This window comes from Orycteropus afer, unplaced genomic scaffold, assembly GCF_000298275.1.
Source record: "Orycteropus afer afer isolate SDZICR_OR568_19922 unplaced genomic scaffold, OryAfe1.0 scaffold00940, whole genome shotgun sequence".
NCBI lineage: Eukaryota > Metazoa > Chordata > Mammalia > Tubulidentata > Orycteropodidae > Orycteropus > Orycteropus afer.
Genome location: NW_006922527.1, coordinates 360,336 through 372,987, shown reverse-complemented (window position 1 = coordinate 372,987; position 12,652 = coordinate 360,336).

Below are 12,652 nucleotides of genomic sequence, written 5' to 3'. Positions count from 1 at the left end.
AGTAGGTTGCCTTTGTGCATTAACTGGTGAAGAGACATGAATAAAATGGAGTAGCAGGTTGGCCGGTCCACGGAGAGAGAAAGCTAAGTGTCCTTTGGGCAGAAAGATTTCCGGCAGAGTGGGTTGCCCTCGGGCATTTATTGGAAGAAGTGGAGAGCCTAAGGAAATGGGAAGCAGAGCTGCCTCAGCCTCAAAGCATAGGACCATGGCCTTTGGGGCTGGAACCACCAAAGACCCCTAGGTTTCAAAGATTTAGATCTTCACCAGCTCGGTTTTGGAGTGTGGGGCTGCTCGTTCATGTGAGCTAGTGGGATGGAGCCATAGTTGCTACCCAAGAGTGAAAGGGGCAGGCTGCTATGCCCAAGAGCGAGAGGAATGAAGCCTTCCTGGCCAAGGGGGTGAGGTGGCCATTTAGAGAAACTAGGGGACTGAAGCCACCTAGTGAGAGAAATCTGTACAGATGCCACCCAATGAAGATCTGTACAGGTGCCAAGTTGACAAGGGGTGGAATTGTGGTAGTTACATTTGTCTGTCAACTTGGCTGGGGCTGGTTGAGTGGCTGGGAAGCTGGTGGTAGTTATTCCCCACGATGAGACTGGCAATCAACTCCATGGTGGGATCTACCACAAGCAGATGAGGGATGAGCCATAGCTGCCTTAAGGATGTGGTCTGCTTCCTGTATCTAAGGAGAAGCCTTTGGGATAGTCTCTAGCTTGTGGCACACTTGGACCCTGCATGTAGGCATATTGCTGTTCAGCAGCATGCCATGCTCTGCTGACCTGGGGACTTATAGTCGACATGAATTAATTGCCTGCTGTGTGATTTGGTAAAATCGGGACTGTGCCTTTTTACTTGTCATCATTGGGTTTGTCTGCCTCAGCAGCCAGCAGTTATCTGAGTGAAGAAATGCCTCTAGATCCAGTGGACCAGGAGCAGGAAGCAGAGCTGGACCCCAAGGTTGAGGGGCTTTCACCCAGCCCCTAGAGGCTGGAATTTTGAACTTGGACTTAAAGCTTCCAAATTGTAAGAGAATAAACTCCTGTTTTTTAAGGCCATCCCATTTGTGGTATAGTCTTATCAGAGTGGCACTAGGTAACCAGAACAGGATATATACCTAGTAATGGGATTACTGGGTCAAATGGTATTTCTAATTCCAACTTTTGAAGGAATCACCATACTGCTTTCCACAGTGGTTGCATCATTGTACAGTCCCACCAGCAGTGTATGAGAGTCCCAATCTCTGCCTATCCTTGCCAGCATTTGTTATTTGATGTCTTGTTGAACTTTGCCATTGGTGCTGGGATGAGATATCTCATTGCTGTTTTGATTTGCATCTCTGATGGCTAATGATTGTGAGCATCCCTTCATGGATTTGCTGGCCACATGAACATCCTCTTCAGTGAAGTGTCTATTCATGTCTTCTGCCCATTTTTTAATTGTATTGTTAATCTTTTTGTGGTTGAGGTGTTGGAGTTTTCTATACATTTTAGAGATAAGTCCATTGTTAGCTGTGTCATTGCAGAATATTTTTTCCCAATCTGTACCTTCTCTTTTGACTCTTTTGGAGAAGTCTTTGAAAGCACATAAACATTTAATTTTTAGAAAGTCCCATTCATCTAGTTTCTCTTCAGCAGTTTGTGCATTTTGGGTTATGCTTGACAGTATATTTATGCCATAAATTAGGGCCCCTAAATTTGCCCCTAGGTTTTCCTTGAGGAACTTTACAATTTTACGTTTCATATTTAAGTCTTTGATCCATCTGGAGTTAGTTTTCATGTATGGTGTGAGGTACAGACCTTGTTTCATTTTTCTGCAAATGGATATCCAGTTTTGTCAGCACCATTTGTTAAATAGATCATTTCTTGCCCATTTAATGGATTTCAGCCCTCTGACAAAAATCAGCTGACCATAGGTTGATGAATCTGTTTCTGGGTTCTCAATTCTGTTCCACTGGTCTATGTGTCTGTCATTGTAACAATGCCAGGATGTTTTGACTAATGTGGCTATACGTTTGAGATCCAGGAGTGTGAGACCTCCTACTTTGTTCTTCTTCTTTAATAGTGCTTTGCTTATTTGAGGTCTTTTTCCTCTCCATATAAAATTAGTAATTGGTTTTCCATATCTTTAAATAATACTGATGGGATCTGGTTTGGGATTGCATTTAATGTATAGATTGCTTTGGGTAGTATTGACATGTTCACAGTGTTCAATCCTCCTATCCACAAGCATGGCTTGTTCTTCCAGTTATGTAAGTCTCTTACGGTTTCTTGAAATGGTGATTTGTAATATTATTTGTACAGGTCTTTTGTGTCCTAATGAGTTTTTTCCCCAAGTATTTTTATTTATTTATTTATTTTTTGTAGCTATTGTAAATGGTATTGATTTCATTATTTCCTTTTCAGCAATCTCCTTGCTGGTGTAGAGGAATCCAACTGATTTTTGGACGTTGATCTTGTATCCTGCCACTATGCTAATTCTCTTAATTAGTTCTAGTAGTTTTTTTGCTGAGTTTCTTGGGTTTTCTATGTATAGGATCATATCATCAATGAATAGGAATAATTTTACTTCTTCCTTATCAATTTGGATGCCCTTGATTTCCCTTTCTTGTCTTATTGCCCTGGCTAGGGTTTCCAAAACAATGTTGAATAGATGTGGTGAAAAAGGGCATCCTTGTCTGGTTCCTGTTCACAAGGGGAATGATTTCAGTCTCTCTCCATTGAGAATAAGGTTGGCTGTTGGTTTTGCATATATGACCTTCATTATGTTGAGGAATGTCCATTCTATTCCGATTTTGCTAAGAGTTTTTATAATCAGGAATGGGTGTTGGATTTTATCAAATGCCTTTTCTCCATCAATTGATATGATCATGTGGCTTTTTTCCTTTTTTTTTTATGTGATGGATGACATTGATTGTTTTTTCTAATGTTGAATCATCCTTGCATCCCTAATATGAAAGACATTTTGTCATAATGTATTATTTTTTTGATATATTGTTGGATTCTCTTGGCTAGTATTTTGTTGAAAATTTTTGCATCTATATTCATGAGGGATATTGGTCTGTAGTTTTCCCTTTTACTAATGTCTTTGCTTGGTTTTGGTATGCTTCCTCATAAAAAGAATTTGAGATAATTCCATCCTTTTCTATATTTTGGAATAGTGTGAGAAGGACTCTTGTCACTTATTCTCTGAACTTTTGGTAGAATTCACCAGTGAAATCCTCTATGACAAATCAAACCAAACCAAACTCTCTGCCACCAAGTCATATCTGAATCATAGTGACCCCTTGTTGGGTTTCCAAGACAGTATCTCTATGGAAGTAGATTGCCTAATATTCCTTCAGAGGAGTAGCTGGTGGGTTTGAACCACCAGCCTTCAGACTAGCAGTCAAATGCCTTAGGCATGGGTTTTCTTAGTTGGTATTTTTTTTTAATGACCTGTTCAATTTCTTCTTTTGTTATTGATCTGTTTAAATTTTCTACCTCAGCCACTGTTTTAGGGAAGCAATACGTTTCTAGAAATCTGTTCAATTCTTCTAGATTTTCAAATTTGTTAATATCAGTACTCTGATATTATCCCTTTAATTTCTGTTTGTTCTGTTGTGGTGTCACCCAATTAATTTCTTATTCATGTTATTTGTATTTTCTCCCTCTTTTCCTTTCTTAAATTTGCCAGTGGTTTGTCAATTTTATTATTTTTTTAAAAGAACCAACTGCTAGTCTACGTGATTTTTTCTATTGTCTTTATATCTTCTGTTTCCTTGATTTCTGCTCAAATCTTTATTAAATCTTTTCTTCTTGTGACTAAAGGCTTTTTTTTTTTCCTGCTTTTTCTCTAACTGTTGAAAATACTGGGTTAAAGTGTTGATTTTGGCTTTTTCTTCTTTTTTGATGTATGCATATATTGCTATAAATTGGCCTCTGATCATCGCTTTAATTGTGTTCCAAAAACTTTGGTATGTTGTGTTCTCATTCTCATTTGATTCAAATAATTTTTTTTTAATTTCATTTTTTATTTCTTCTATTACCCAGTCATTTTCAAGGAGAATGTTATTCCATGTCCATGTGTTTACTCTTTTTTCCATTCATCTCCCTATTGTTGATTTTTATTTTTACAGCATTGTCATCTGAGAAGATGCTTTGCAGTAATTCAATGTTTTTAAATTTATTGAGGCTTGCTTTGTGGCCTAACATATTGTATGTCCTTGAGAATGTTACTTGTGCACTGGAAAATAATGTATTTTGTGCTGTTGTTGCATGAAGTGCTCTATAGATGTGTACAAGTTCAAGTTGATAGATGGTATTGTTTAGTTCTTTTGTGTATTTGTTGAGTTTCTTTCCAACTGTTCTATTTGTGATTGAAAGTGGTATATTAAAGTCTCCTACTATAAGTCTGGTTTATGTAATTTAGGGCACTTTCATTGGGTCCATAGATATTTATTATGGTTACGTCCTCTTGTCCAATCAATCCTTTAATCATTACTGTCCTTCCTTTTATCTTATGATGGTTTTTGTCTTCAAGTCAACTTTATCAGAAATTAATATTGCTACTCCTGCTCTTTTATGGTTGCCATTTCCTTTATATATCTTTTGCAACCTTTTATTTTTAGTCTATTTTTGTCTTTGTCTCTAAGGTGTGTCTCTTGTAGACAGCATATTGATGGGTTATGTTTTCTTACCCTGTCTGTAACACTCTGTTTCTTGAGTGGTGCATTGAATCTGTTGACATCCAGTGTAGTTATTAAGAAGCGTAAATTTGTTGCTGTCATTTTGTTATCTTCTTTTTCATGGTGTTGCCTATTTCTTTGTTCCATACAATTTTCTGTGCTGAGATTGTTTGGTTTATTAACCATTTTATCACTTCCTTTGTTGCTATTGTTTTGGTATGGCTAAATATTTATGCTGGTTCTCTTTTTTATTTTGATGTGAAGGTTTATCACTTTTATTTGTGGTTACCCTGTGATTTATAATTTTTTCTCCACATTGAGAACAGTCTCTTCTATCTTGAAGTTGTCATGAATTCCCTACAATTTAGGGGTTCTGTAACTACACACGTTTTTCCCTCTCTGTTTTGTAGTTGTCCTCATTTGCCAATTGATGTCTCTGGTTCCCTGTTTACAACCTTGTAGGCTTATTTCCTTTGGATATTTCCATAACTGGGTCGGTTTCTGGGTTATATCATCATATGTAATAATGGTCATTTGTTGTTCGCTGCTGTTGGTTCTCTGTCCAAGGGACTTCCTTTAGCATCTCTTGTAAGGTTGGTCTGTTTTTTTTTTTTTTTTTTTTTTTTAATTTCTTTACTTTCTGCTTATCTGGAAATCTCCTAATTAAATCTACATATTTGAGGGACAGTTTTGCTGGGTATATAATTCTTTGTTGGAAATTTTTCTCTTTGATGGTTTTATATGTACCATCTCATTGTCTTCTCACCTGAAAGATTTCTGCCATGAAATCCGAGCTTTGTCTTATTGGTTGTCTTTTGCAGGTAACTTTTAATTTTTCCTGGTCTTCTTTCAGGATTTTTTCTTTGTCTTTGGTTTTGGTGAGTTTGATGATATCATGTCTTGGAGATTGTCTTCTGGAATCTATCCTGTTTGGGGTTTGTTGGAATTCTTGAGTCAATATGTTCTAAGCTTTCATCATACCAGGGAAATTCTCTTCCAGCAAATCATTGACAATTTTCTCTGGGTTTTTATTTGTCTCTTCTGTTCTGGAATTCTGATTGCACATAGGTTATTCCTATGATGGTATCTCCCATAAACCTTAAGCTTTCTTCATTGCATTTAGATTTTTTTCTGATTGATCCCTCCCCAAAGAAGTATTGAAGTATTTGTCAACATTTTCACCAATTCTTTCTTGCATTGATTCAATTCTACTTCTTTGCACATTCAATGTGTTATCTATTTCTGAAAATTTAGAATTAATCTTCTGGATTGCTATCTGTAGATTTTGTATCATTTCTAATTTTTCATTTATTTTGTCTTTTTGTTCTTGTATTGTCTTTGGAAATTTTTCTAGGTTTTCTCTGTGTTTTCCTCAATTTTTTCAGTGTTTTCCTTTACCTGTCTTTCAATCTGTTGAAGGTACCTAAATATTATTCTTCTGAATTCCTTTCAAGGCCTTCCTATGCTGCTTCTTCCTCAGGGATGTTTTCTGGGTCTGTATCCTGGTCCCTTGTTTCTCTTGCTTATCTTGTTTCTTTGTGCTGACTGTGGTGCTTTGTTTTCTCCAAGACATTGTGACATTTTTGTGTTCATATTTAACTGGTGATTGTATGTTGGAGTGACTTGCCCAAGATTTTCATTATCTTAGTTTTGTTTGGATATTATCTAAGTAAGCAGGGTATTATGCTCCTCTATTTGCTATTTTGCAGCACTTATACACTCATCCCTGTCTCTTTTCCACTTCTCAACCTCCTGTATGTGTCTGCCATCCTTGGAAATAGAGCCTATTCTTAGGTCCCTGGAATCCGAAAGAGAATGCTGTCACTTAAATTATCCAAAATGGCCACTGCTTTTAAACATTCAAAATGGCTGCACTTTTGGTCACTTTAAATGTCCAAAATGAATAACACTTGTAAACATTCAAAATGGCTGAGCCTTCCATCACTTTAAGTATCCAAAATGGCCACCTCATGAAAACAGTCAAAATGGCTTCACCCTTCAGACAGGTGAAAGTCCACAGCTCGGGTAGTCTCCCTCCTTGCTGTTTCCCTTCCCAGTTAGCAGTCACTAGCACAGTTGCCCCTGCAGCCCTTAGCAACCAGGCTAACCTTTAGGTCGATTCTCACATCCCAATATGGCTTGGAAATATTCAGGCTCTTCGTACCATCAGAGTAGCTGACAGTCTGCAGCTCTGTCCATCTCCAAATTCACTGTTTTGGTTCAGGTTTTTCCACTAGTTGTTGCCACTTCTCTGTGTTTTGTTTCAAAGCTCAGGGCTCCAGATTATCTTCTGTATCTCTGTCAATGGGTTTATCTTTTCTTTATTGAAGAGGATCTGTGTAGCTTGTCTGCCTATTCCACCATCTAACCAGAAGTCCCTTGTGTAATAGGTTTTCACATTGGGAAGTGTGAGTCCTCCCACTTTGTTTTTCTTCTTTAGATTTGCTTTTCCCTTTTGGGCTCTCTTTCCTCTCCAAATAAAGTTGGTGATTAACTTTTCTATCTCTTTAAAGAATTATGATAGAATCTGGATAGGAGTAACATTGTATCAATAGATAGCTTTGGATAGTATTTACATTCTCACAAGGTTAAATCCTTCTATCCATGAGCATGCTATATTCTTCCATTTATGTAGGTCTCTTTTGGTTTCTTACAGTAATATTTTATAGTTTTCTTTCTGTAGGTCTTTTGTATCCCTGGCTAGATTTATTCCTGAGCACTTCATCTTTTGTATGGTTATTGTAAATGGTATTCTTTGTCTGATTTCCTTTTCAGAGTTCTCTTCATTAGTGTGAAATGATCCAACTTATTTTCCTGTGCTGATTTTGTATCTTGTCTCTTTGCTGAATCCTTCAATTAGTTTCAAGAATTTTCATGCTGAATTTTGGGATTTTCTTTGTATAGGATAATAGCATCTGAAAAGAGAGATATGGATACTTCTTTTTTGTCAACTTGGATGACTTTTATTTTTCTTTCTTGCCTGATTGCTCTGGACTTCCAAGACAGTATTAAATAGGAATGATGATAAAGGGCAGCTTTGTTTTGTTCCTGTTCACAAATGGAATGCTTTCAGCCTCCATTCATTGAGACTAATGTAAATGGTTGGTTTTGTATATGTGCCATGAATTAGGTTCAGAAATTCCCCTTGTGTTTCTATTTTGTTCAGTATTTTTATAAGGAATGGGGTTAGGATTTTGTCAAATATTTTTCCTGCATTGACTGATATGGTCATGTGGTTCCTTTCTTCTTCTTCTTCTTCTTCTTCTTCTTCTTCTTCTTCTTCTTCTTCTTTAATTTATGTGGTTATTATGTTGATTTTTCTTCCCTAACATTAAGCCATCTTTGCATATCTGGTATGAGTCCCACTTGGTTGTGATATGTTATTTTTCTGACACATTGTTGGAATCTGTAATAGTTGGAGTTGTGTGTCAACTTGACTGGACCACAATTCTGTGTGGTTTAAGCAGTTGTGATGTGGGTTATTCCCATGACTAGATAGGATGTATATGATTTAGCAGCCAATCAGTTGAAAGGGAGTTTCCCTAAGGGTGTGGCCTGCTTCCAATATATTTATGGACATCCTGGGAAAAAGAGACACTTTTCTGTGGATTGGGATCCTGTTGTGCTGCCTACAACTGTCCATGATGAACAATCCACCATTCGGCATGGAGATCTTGGATTTGTCATTCGTTGGAGTCAACAGCCAGTATACTGCCTGCCAACCCTGAGTTTGTCAGCCCCTGCAGCTGTGTGAGTTGGGAAAAGCATCCAGCTTGAAGTTTGATCCAAGAACATGGGATTTGTCGGCTTCTATAAGTGTGTGAGCCAATTTTTTAAAGATAAATTTCTCTTTCTCTTCCTCTATATATATGCTTTAATTGTTTTGCTTCTCTAGAGAGCACAGCCTAACACATTTGTTACTGAGAGTGGTTCTAAAGAGACAAAATAGTAAGGATATGCTTCCTAAATTGGCTCTCACTGATTCTATTTTGGTTCTCAAATTTTATTAATCAAAAAGGCACTGGTGACTCTGTCTCTATTAGTAAAGAGGGCCCTGCTAATCCACGACATGAGGTGAAACTTTAACATGCAAAAAGCATCACAATAGATCAAGAATTTTTGAGAAGTAAGGCTCTGGGTGATTGCTTATTTGATAGTTTTCAGCAATTTTGTCAGCATGAGGAATACAAGGAAGCTGGTTGGTTGGTCTTACTTACACTAGATAAAGTGGTGAAAGAGGAAGATGAATTCATGGCTGCTGAGTTACAGCTGAAGCACCATATAAAACACCCCAATGTTTCCAATTGTGCTCTGAAAGAAAGCCTTATTTTTTCTAGTAACAGCTGATATTGCTGAAAATTAAACCCAGAGTCTTATTGTAACAATGGCTGAATTACACCAATTGAATTGCCAATGCATAATATTGTCTGAAGTTAAAGTGAGGGCAGTGATTGGGAAAAAATGGGATTCTGAAACCTAGGATGGGGACATATGGGCAGACAATCAGGGAGATGAGGATATTGAGCCTGCAATTTCTTTTGAATCCCTCCCATCTGAAGGAATTACTGTAAAACCATTATCCCTTCCACCTAACTGTTCCTGCTGGGTCACTGCCTGAGGTAGATGCCATGGAAGACATTGCTTGATGTTCTCAGGAACTTCCTCAACCACCCATTTTGGCTGCTAGTTCTATAACTAAACTTAAGTCCAAGCGAGTCCAAAAAGGTGAAATACAAAGTGTGACTGAGAAGGTGGTATGCTACACTCAAAAATATCTCCTTTGCCGGGCCCAGGCTCCACTCTAGCCGAGCCAGCCCAGCCTTGCACACAGCACCACGGCTCTTCATGGCTGCCATGGGCCTGGCCATGCCGCCATATTCCATGTTCCCCATGTGCCCATGTACTGGAGCTGAGATCACTGCAGCTCTGGGAAAAACAGACGCAGCTGCACCTGGCCCCTACCCTGAAGGCCACAGGGCAGCTTAAATGGGAAGAGCGAGTGGCGTGGGGCTTAGGGGCAGCTGGAATCTGGAGCAGGAGGCATTGTATCCCTGAGTGGGGGGCGCCAGGTCCAAGTCTGTACCAATGCCTACTGGACCCCACAGGGGCCGCTGTCACCCACAGGCCCAGTGCCCTTGGGCAGTATGGAGGACTCTGACACATGGTGCCAGGCAGGCAGGCCTTACCCTACAGAATTAAATGAGCCTCAACTGAAATACCGGCGCACCGCCCCCCTCTGCTGCACACAAAGCATGCAGCGGTATTTTAAATCATTGTGGTGAACCAAGACTAGAAATAAATCTTTGAATCTTCCACCGAAAAAAAAAAAAAAAAAAAACTCCTTCATTTTGCCAACATGTACAGACAGAAACCTGGAGAATATATATGGGAATGGCTGTTGAGGGTGTGGGAATATGGTGCAAGGAATGGAACACCGAATCAGTCTGAATTTACTGATTTAGGCCCACTAATTACAGGTTATTTATCTAATTTTTCAACTCGAAAGGTTAGGAAAGGATCTAATAGTTTATTTGGTTGGTTTATTGAAGCACAGATTATGTGGTGGCCTACCTTAAGTCAAGTGGAATACCAGACCTGTTTTGGTATAATGTAGAAGATGGTATCCAAAGGCTTAGGGAAACTGGCATGTTAGAATGCATTTATCAGATTAGACCCTTTGACCTAGTAATAGAGAGTCCAGAGGACACAACTTTCACCAGTACAGTGAAGAACAAATCTGTGAAGGGATCCCCAGAATCCTTGAAGACTGCTGTGATTGCTATTTTATGTCAGGTAGATTTGACAGTGGAAACTGCCCTAATTGAACTAAGACACTTAACTACAATGGGGCTGAATGGACCCCGTGGTAGTAGGAGCCAAGTGGCAGCAGTTAATTGACAAAGGCAAGTGGGTATGGTTACTATAACGGACAACAGAGTCTAAACAGTAATCAGAATACTCTGACTCATGTGGAATTATAACATTGGCTCCTTAGGCATGGTGTTCATAGGAGTGAAATACATGGCAAAGTTACTAAATAGTTGCTTGATCTGTATGGAGAGAATTCTAGGTCACATGAACAGCAGTCTAGAGTGAATTGCCAGAATACAGTTATGACCTCTCAATAAATTTCCAGACTTGAGTCAGTTTATAGACACACAAACCGTTGAATGAAGGGGAGGCCAGATTCCTTTGAGGAAGGACCCCAGTACATTGCCAAAAATGTATAGTGTCAATCTTTCCCAAACCTTCCCCAAAGGGATCTGAGGCCTTTTATGAGAGTGGCTGTTCATTGGGGAAGGAAATAATCAGACTTTTCAGGAATTAGACACTGACTCTGAACTGATACTAATTCCAGGAGACCCAAAGCATCACTGTGGCCCACCAGTCAGAATGGAGGCACATGGAGGTCAAGTTATTGATGGAGTCTTAGCTAAGGTGTGTCTCACAGTGGGTCCATTGGGTCCAATGGGTCCCAAAACCCATCCCGTAGTGATTTCCCCAGTTCCAAAATGCATAATTGGAGTAGATATACTGGGCAATTGGCAAAATTCCACATTGAGTCCCTGACATGTGGAGTAAGGGAAATTAAGGCAGGAAAAGCCAAGTGGAAGCCAATAGAACTGCCTCTACCTAGAAAAGTAGCAAACCAAAAGCAATACCACATTCCTGGAGGGGATGCAGGGATTACCGCCACCATCAAGGACTTGAAGCCTGCAGGGGTGAAAATATGGTGTCTTGTCAGTAGTTCCCACATTAATTCCTTCTAGCCCCCTAGTGCCTGAAAAACTAGGTGGAGCAGTTTGAAATAGGGATTCTGATGCTCCGAACAGCTCACTGACTCAGAGTGCACCAAACTCAGGGGAGTAGGATTAGAAAGGAGAAAGAGGCAGGAGAAAAAATAACAAAAACTGGAGAATATACCCTGCAGAGCACTGACTGGCAGGTGAGAAAGCCATCGGAGACCTCCCTGGCAGAGTGCAGACTGGCAGGCAAGAAGGGCCATCAGAGAACTTCCTTAGTTAGGGAAGAAGATGCACCACACCAGTGTATCAGCAGTCACCCCATGTATCTATCTTCAGCATCTGCTTTTATCAGTAAACTTGGGTCTGCTGGGTGTGAGCAGGCACTTCCAGCACTGCTGAAACCTGAGCAGAGGGAACATTAATGCTGTAAGTGGGTGGGCCCTGGGAGGAACTCCTGCAGCAGATCATGGAACAGGCTTGGGCCAGCTTTTTTGCATGGAGGGGCAGGCACTTGACTTTGCCAGTAAACTTGGGTCTGCTGGGTGCGAGCAGGTATTTTCCTGGCTCCAGCACCACTGAAACCCTAGCAAAGAGATCATTGGCAAAGCATGTGGGTGGGCCCTGCGAGGAACTCCCACAGCAGATTGTGGAGCAGAGCATTTGTCTTGGGTTGGCTTTTTGGCATGGAGGGGCCTCAAGAGGGGAGTTTTTTGTGTGTCTGAACCTGGCGGAAAGTGACAACCACATAAAAACTCAAGTCTTTGATGAACTTGAGCTGTGGGCCTGTGAATAACAGTACAATGTCATCACTAGCAGCCCGCTGAAAGCCCTAGAAAGTGCCCCTAGCAACTTGGAGTTTCCCTTCTTCTCATTTTGCATCCCACCTTCTCCACCTATACCCTCACCCATCCAATATAAAAATCACATTCAGCCACCATAATACCTGCCAACTGGAATTCGAAACCATCTTTTTGACAAACAGACCTATAACCACATTCCACACAACAATTCTATCATCATAAAGAAAACTGCAGAGCAACCCAGCCAACTGAATTAATAACCAATAATAATAATAATAATAATAATAATAATAAATATACCAACTCCACCTTTTCAAAAATATTAAATCATAAAACCAAGACAAAACAGATCAATACATAAATAACAGTTAAAGACAACTTCAAAATGTCTAGGAAACAACAGGCAATCTCAAATCAAACAAAAAAACAGGATAAGACAATAG